Source organism: Pantherophis guttatus, chromosome 3 (genome assembly GCF_059756535.1).
Source record: "Pantherophis guttatus breed Tessera chromosome 3, ASM5975653v1, whole genome shotgun sequence".
NCBI classification, from domain to species: Eukaryota; Metazoa; Chordata; class Lepidosauria; order Squamata; family Colubridae; genus Pantherophis; species Pantherophis guttatus.
The window spans coordinates 107,541,859-107,549,959 of NC_142065.1; positions in this window are offsets into that span (position 1 = coordinate 107,541,859).

An 8,101-nucleotide genomic window follows, 5' to 3' on the forward strand; every position below is an offset into this window, starting at 1 on the left:
CCCATATTTTGTACACATGCATATTCTTCATGTTGTACATACGATTATTTTACATATGTACATGTACATATGTTCATAAAGCACTAGGCAAAAAAGTGTGTGGAAGATGCTGTTGTTAACATTGAGAAATCTCTGCTATAAAATTAAATGCTTTGAATCTGAGCTAACAAGACCTCCCATTATTTTCCTGTAGTTGTACTTTGCGCACAGTGCCCTATCTAGGTTAATGCCCTTTATGCATAAGCAAATAGTTTCTGTTTAATCTTTGCAGAGCACTTTGATCTTGGCTTAGTTTCCTGTTTTCTTTTTTAGGTTCTAAAGGACGAGTTAAAGTGATGAGCATATAAAGAACTGTCTGACTTTCATAGAGAACAATCTATAATACTGTATTCTCAGGTGTCTTTTTAAAAAACTAGCTTTTTCAAGTCCATGTGTTAAAACCTCATAAAATTTCTATTTGGGAGCAGAATTCAGGTTGATGTGGAAACAATGACACTTTGGTCTTATAAAGCCATCCTCATGAACCTTGGCATTAGCTTTACATTCTAGATTTTGATTTTTTGCAGGCCTGAAAAATATTTGCCTTCTGTCCATTAGAAAAGAGGAAACAAGCCAAATACATATGCATGGCTGTGTTATGATCATAACTGAACTCTTAAATATCCTTCACTCTTCATTTAGACTGCTTGTGGAGCTATAATACATTTTTCTGAGAATTGTTGAATGACATTCATGGTTATGATCAATATCTTTTTTCTATAGAATATCAATATCACTCTCATCCAGCTCTGCTATACATAATAAAGAGCAGTATGTTATTTTTTAAAACATATTTTATTTTAAACTTGGCTGGAATACACTGAGTTGTATGAAATAGGTTGTTCTTTATATTAGGATGCTATGGCATCATAAGCAAAACTTGTATTGTGTACTTAAATTAAAAGATATTTGAGAGATACTAAAATATTTAACCTCAAGCACGTTTTATGAAGGATTTAGGTCATTTTTAAAAAAATAAAGCAAAAGCCCAGGTTTCAGAATATCAATTCAGTAATACTTAATTCAGTGCATGCAACTCAGACTTCCAGATTAAATGTGTTTGGCTAATTAGGACCTGCGAGATCCATTTGAACATTGCTTTTTAAATTTCTGCTTCTTGTCTCTACATCTCTCCTTTGTATGTTCCCATCACCCTCCCTCTTTCATGCACCAGGTAACAGCATGTTGCCTCAAAATAGAGCATTCAGATGAATTTGAGTACCCAATAACTTCTATGAAGTTGCATTTCCTTATGGTGTTATTACTCAGTGATGCATAAATGTGGTATTGCCCCTACTTGTAGGCAAATGAGGGGTCTGTATAAATATGGAAAATACCCTATTCACTTAAGGAGAGCCAAAGACTTGTGCTTTACTCTTGGTTTGATTGTTGTTGTTTTTTCTTTCTATTTTTTTCTAATCATTTTACTACAATAGCCAGTTTGGATTGAAAATCTTTTATGTTTTCAAACCTTAACAGTGGTAAATAGATATAAAAATTCTTGACTGTCAAGTCTTACAAAATGCATTCTATGATGATGACTTATTAGCTCATTTCAGAAGTGCTATGTTAAGCATCATTACATTTGCAGCCATTTACCTTAATTACTTTACCTTTTAAAAAGATATGTGAATGTTGTCCCAACACACTTAGATTTATAATGTACAAAAAGTGTTTTTAGAAGAAACATTGTTTATTTTCACTGTTCCTGCTTGAAATTTTCTATTGAACTGTACTAGAAGTAAGTATGAGGAAACTTGAAAGAAACTGGAGAGAGATTCTGAAATAGCACTATCAGTCTAATATGTTTTCATAGTCAAGTAAATTGTTTCTTTACATTTGGCTGTGGACAATACATTGCACTGTTGCTTGGAAACACAACAAATAGTAACCTATTGTCTGCTTTTCCAAACCTATACAGAAATTTCTCTGGATAGGAATCACTAAACACATCCACGATCTCAGCAACATAATGTAATCAGAAAGCAGTCTTGTTTCCTAATTCTGTCCACTTGGTAAGCATGGACTTTATTGAAGCAAATAGTCCCAGAGAGACCTCCTCCAAATTATGCTTCCAGTGTTACAGTAATTATGAACTGCAAATCTTGAACTATATTTGCCAGGATGTCGTTTGACATTTTGGCTCCAGCCTCAGATCTCTCATATGCTTTCAAAATCTTGCTGTTAATTATGAACAGGACATCTGCTTTACTGTACAGCAATTTGTGGGGAGGGGGAGACAAGCAGTTGAAGAACTGAGTTGGAAGTCATGCCGGTGCCTACTTCTTATCCATCTCAAAATACTAAGAAGGATGGGCAAAAACGTCTCCAGATTTTGACAGTCCCATCTAGACAAGCTATTTACTTTGTGTGTTTTGCTATCACACCTTGTGGCATCATTTACTAATATGAGTGAGAATTTTAACAGTATTTTCTTTTAAAATTCTCACTAATACTGTTGTCAGTAACATAGATTCATATACATATCCAGTCTCTGAACTGATTTAGCTGGAAAGGACACTTGATACAAACAGGGAAGCACTTGAAGATGTCATCGATATTTGACACACACACACACACACACCCAAAAAAACCCCACCCTAAGCTGTAATTTGATGTGACTAGAATGAGCCACTGTGAGCACTGAGCATTTACAGTATGTTTCCCCTAGAATAGTTAAGAGTTCACAATATTTTGTTTTAGATTTAGTACAAATTAACATGTCATCTAAACCTAGATTTTTTTTTGTATTAATTTCAAAATAATTTATAAAGTTTGTTTGTTTCAAACAGTGATAAGATGAAGCACAGTTTAACCACTTAACCACCTAATCAGACAACATGGTGAATCAAATGCAGAAGTAATCTTATTTCATGTCCAGAAGAGAAATTAATTGCATTTAATGAAAACACAGTTGAAGTTCATTCTAATAGCACTAAATCATGGTTTCACATTAAATATAGTCATTCAAATGACAGTACTGGAGTTCCCTTGTCCAGGCCTCCTATTTCAGTGTGGTACATATCACAAGTAAACAACACATACTTGTTTCATCATAATACACACAATAAAAAACAGTTATAAATAAAATAAGTTGCAGATTGCCTTAGCCTATAGACCAATTCCTGTGTCATCAAATAGTCATGATGCAATCATGGGAGATGAATAGGAACTACTTACATCTTTTTGTGGAAGCATGATTTAACTTTTTTTTTTTTGCTACAGAACAGATATCACCCCAAAATTATAAATCTTTATTAGGTGCCATTTGAAGTTCAAAAAAGTAGCTCCATTTTTTCTAAGATCTGTTGTGCAATATTCAGATATTAGACAGTGTCTTTTTTCATCAAAACAGTCCAGAGATTGGTATCTGTGTCGCAAGATTAATAAGGCTATGTAGGTACGCTCAGTATAACACCAAGAAGTGCCATTCTCCTTTTATAAAATTTGCAGTGAGATTTCTATGTTGTGTTGGATACAGTAGTCAATGCCCAAAATGAAATGTTATAGCTGGGACAATTGCATTTTGACATCTGTATGAAATTTAAAATTTGGAACAGTGAACCTTCATTGTGTTGATAGTGTCTTGAATAGCTATAGTTACCATTCAGTGGCTGCAGAGCTTCTATTCTGGTATCTAATATTACTTGCCTGCATGTTACATATGGCTGCCTGATGCTTTTTTCACATATAAAAAGTATCTTGTCTGAAGACATAACATACTGAAGGGAGGAGTCTAGAAGAACACACCAAAGTGCATCCTTCTCTCTAAAAACTAAAAGTACTAGGTATGCTAATGTTAAATGTATACATATATATATATTTTATAAAAACAAAATCCTGTGGCATATTGGTGTTTGCTGTAAACAAAATTTGTTTGCTTTTGTGTATGTTAAAAGTGACTTCAGGCACAATTGTAGTGGGAATGTCTTCCACACAAATCCCTCTGAAAGTGTGGGATATGTGCAAGAAGACCACCTCTGTGCTCTCTTGTTGTTAATGTTAGTTTGTTGTAGCAGACAATACTCACAAGTCTTTGGCATCCAAAACCAGATTGTGTAACTGGATCAGAATCCCACAGCTGGATTTGCATAAGGCACTCTTTCCAAGTTAGCCATTCAAAGGGAGGTACAGAGGTGGAGAGCAGGATGGGCAGACCTAATGAAAATTGTCTGTTTGGCCAGCTGTCTTGGCAGCCCTCAGTTCTAATCCTGCACAACCCCCTAAAGGGTTTCTCTGCTGTCTGTTGTGAGTTTACAATTGCCTTGCAGTCTCTGCTTGCTATGTAAGCAGCCTTGTTGCTAACCATGAACCCTTTTCCTTGAAGGCAACTTTAGTTTTGTTTTGTTTGTTTTTTTAATTAGTTTTCAAGGATTGGCAGTCAGCAATCTGGATTTTGCTCCTTATTTTTATTCAGCCAATTTGACATACATTATTCTCCCTCCTCCAAAATCTCCTGGTCATTTCCAGTTGTGGGATTTCTCTCTCTGTATGTGCATTCTTTATGGTTTGGGGGGGTGTTAAGCCAAGTTTCCTTTGGTCTTTTTAGGATTGTACCAGTCTCCCCGAGACATTCTTAAGTCATTATCACCTTTTTGGGTGGAGTTCATTTTTTTTAATAACTTTTTTGACATTTTGGTGCATTATGCTTGGGATAGAGCTCATGTAATTTACCAATCGTATTGATTGTATGTGATTGTGCCCTGCGGAGGTATATTTAACAAAAAAAAAGAAAAGAAAAGAAAAAAAGAATTAGTCTAGGGTGATGCTGATGATAATAAAGATTCCAAGATACTACGTAAAAGGTGTGGGTGATTTTGTGAATTTGCTTAGATTTATCTGTTGGTTAGTATTATAAAATGTTTATTCCTTTTCTCTGGCCTTTGCCTTCCTTCTGCTAGTTATTTAATGTTCTCAGTGTGAAATATACTGAGAAATGACTGTTCCAGGTTTGGAAGGGTGTGCTGGTGTGGTATGAGTATGGCTGGGCAAATGTGCCCTACAGAGTGCAGGCAGGGAGGTGCTGGTGTGGGAACATGCTACAGAGTACAGGATCCCTGAGATCTTTTACTTCTTAGCTGGACTTCTCAGGAGAAAAAGTAGCAGAAGCAATTTTGGGAAGCGATTTGGAACCTTCTTTGCCAGCTTCCCTGCTGACTGCTTATGGGAAACAGCCAGAAAATAATGATTACGTGACCACAGGACACTGCAGCCATTGTAAGGGCAAGCCAATTGCCAAGATCCAGATTGCAATCTCATGACCATGGAGGTACTGAGCCAGTCAGAACTTAAAAGACCATACCATTTGTTCCGCACCATCAAACTCTGAATGAGTAATCATTAACTGAGTTCTGCTTACACTCCTTTCATGAAAAAACAAGTTTTTCACTAGAACAGGTAAAACATAAGAGAGTTTGTAGCTTTTTGCTTGTTTTACACTTAGTATAACCAATACTGTCAGACTGAGAGCCACTAATATGAGGTATAAAGCAGGAAAAATAACCAGGCTAGGACAACTAAGAAGAACAAAATTTGACTTTAAAACAGTTACTGTGATAGAATGTTTTCTTGCTCCTGCTTCCTTTTTGGAACTGCCTCAGGCTCTTAGCTCCTATATCTAGTTTCAAGGCTCATATGAACTGTAAGTATACAAAAGAAAAACAATTCTACTAATCCTTTCACTTTTTGGGATTGACTTTGGATTGACTGTAGATAACCAATGAAGTTGAATAGGGTTAGGTTTTGGGCAATATACAACAGGGTAAAACAAACCAATACACAGTAACAATAATTTAAAGGATAAAAACGGAAACAGATGCTTGGAAAAGCCCCACATGCCAGTTAGCTGGATCCAAAAGCTCATAGAAACAAATGTTTATAGAGACTTTTTGCATGTAAGAATATAATGTTTTCTGAGCCTTTGGATAACATTCCATAATATAGGTAACCGTATAGGAAAGGCTGGCAGCTTTATTCAAGTCCCATGAGCTATGCAAGAAGAGATTTTGCCTTAAATTTATTGACTTAAACAAAAAACTTGATCTTGGAAGTATTTCATTTGAGCCTATTTTATCCATCCAGATACTAACAGCCTACACATTTTCAGGCAGTCCATAGTTTCTCCGGCTCAGCCTGGATGTTGATGCAACTTTGAGTGTGATTACTGTACTTGAGATCCTTCACCTCGGACCAATGGATGATCTCACCCAGAAGCTTCATATAGGTGCTAAATAACAGAGTATCTCTGTACAGTACAGTATCTCATGTTGGAAACACTTTCCTATGAGTACTAACCAGAACTGCCCACTCAATTGAAGTGGAACTATATAGAATCATAGCATTGGAATAGACCTTAGAGGCCATCTTGTTCAACCCTCTATTTAGTGCAGCATCCACAGCATCTTTGACAAACTGCCACCCAGCCTTTGTAAACTCTTTAACACATGGTGTCATAGCTAGCCTACAATTGGTACAATCAAGTTCTTCCTTAAGTCAAACCTCAACCCATTTCCTTGGAGTTTTAACCAACTGATCCTGTACCTGTTAAAACACTCTTGAACCTTAAATAAAAGTCCACTCCATCTTTGGTGTGACAACCCTTCAGATATTTGAAGATTGCTATTCTATTTCCTATTAACTCTCTTGTAGGCTAAATGTCCACATCCTCTCTCACACAGCCTCATAAACAGATTCAACATATGTCCATCTGTGTGTGTGGTGGCCAAGATTGCTTGCAACAAGCCCATATTTACCTCCTCTCATGACATGGGGATTACATAATCTAAAAGCAGAAGCCTCAGGAACTCCTCAGCATTGGCCCTGTGATTATATCCCAAGAGCTTGTGAATAGCCCTACAGTAGGAGAGCAGCATTCCAAAATGCCATGGAAGGGCTCATATACCGTTTCCTGAAATGTCCCTTAACCTTGATTATGGTTTGAAGCATCGCAGTAGTTGATTTCTTCATGCAGAATTTGGCACCATGTTCTTTCCAATGCAAAAGCTTATGAAAACCAATTTCAGATGTTCCTCTTCCCATTTTCCAGTAATTGGTAAGGTTACTCTGAGAAAGGGGGGAGGGGTTCTCCTGTATCACTCTCCTTTTAATAGTGACTTGCATCATGCTGAAGCTTCCCAGAAATCAGTGTTGCCTTCACTGAGCAGCATTATGTGATAGCTATGCCAAGAGAGAAAGAGGGATGAACAAAGGCATAAAAGATGACTGCAAGAGGGACACTTTAAGGGACAAGAGACACAGTTGGCCAAGAGCTCTGGCAATCCCAAAGACACAGCAGGGAGAGTGCCCTGAGATATCCTGTGCTTTCGCAAAGCAGTGTGATTCTAGGAGCTAGAAATCAGGATCTACCAGTAACTTAGTGGACTCTGGGCAGGGGAAATAGCATAAATGAGCCTTTCTTGAGAGGCTTAACTACCATCTCATTCAAACATTCTCCAGAAATGCACTCTTGTATTAGATGCAGCATATACAAAAATTACGTTGGTTTGTAGTCATACAAGGAAAGATGCTCTTGCAGAATACACAGCTGGTAGCAGATTCTAATTCAGGCTGCTGTAAAGGCCCCCTTTGAGGCATTAGGGGAAATGCCTGATAATAAAAATCACAAGTAGGTTGTCTTCAGTAAAACTACCTTTCTTCCTTTTTTTCTACCATGTTTTCACTGTTGCTACATTCCACCAAAGAACTTGAAGCTAGGTCTTAAGTGGTCATTAAAATCATTAAAATTGTAGATATGTCCCTAATAAATGCCTCTCACCCACAAGCCCCATTTCAATGGATTATAATAATTTCTATGGGACAAGTATCTTCCCCCTCCCCCCCCCCAAAAAACCCCACTTGATTTCAATTTAATTTAAAAGTGTTGGGTTTTAGCCTGCTTTCTTTATTTATCTAGGCAAAATAATAATATCTAGCTATATATAGAATAAAAAAGACATTCAAGAGACTATTTTATGCTCAGCTATGAATCCTTTAGCAACCAGGTGTTTTGTTTATGCTCAAGTGTAACCACAGAAGTGTCCAGGTGGGTGGGCGGAGCCTCCCG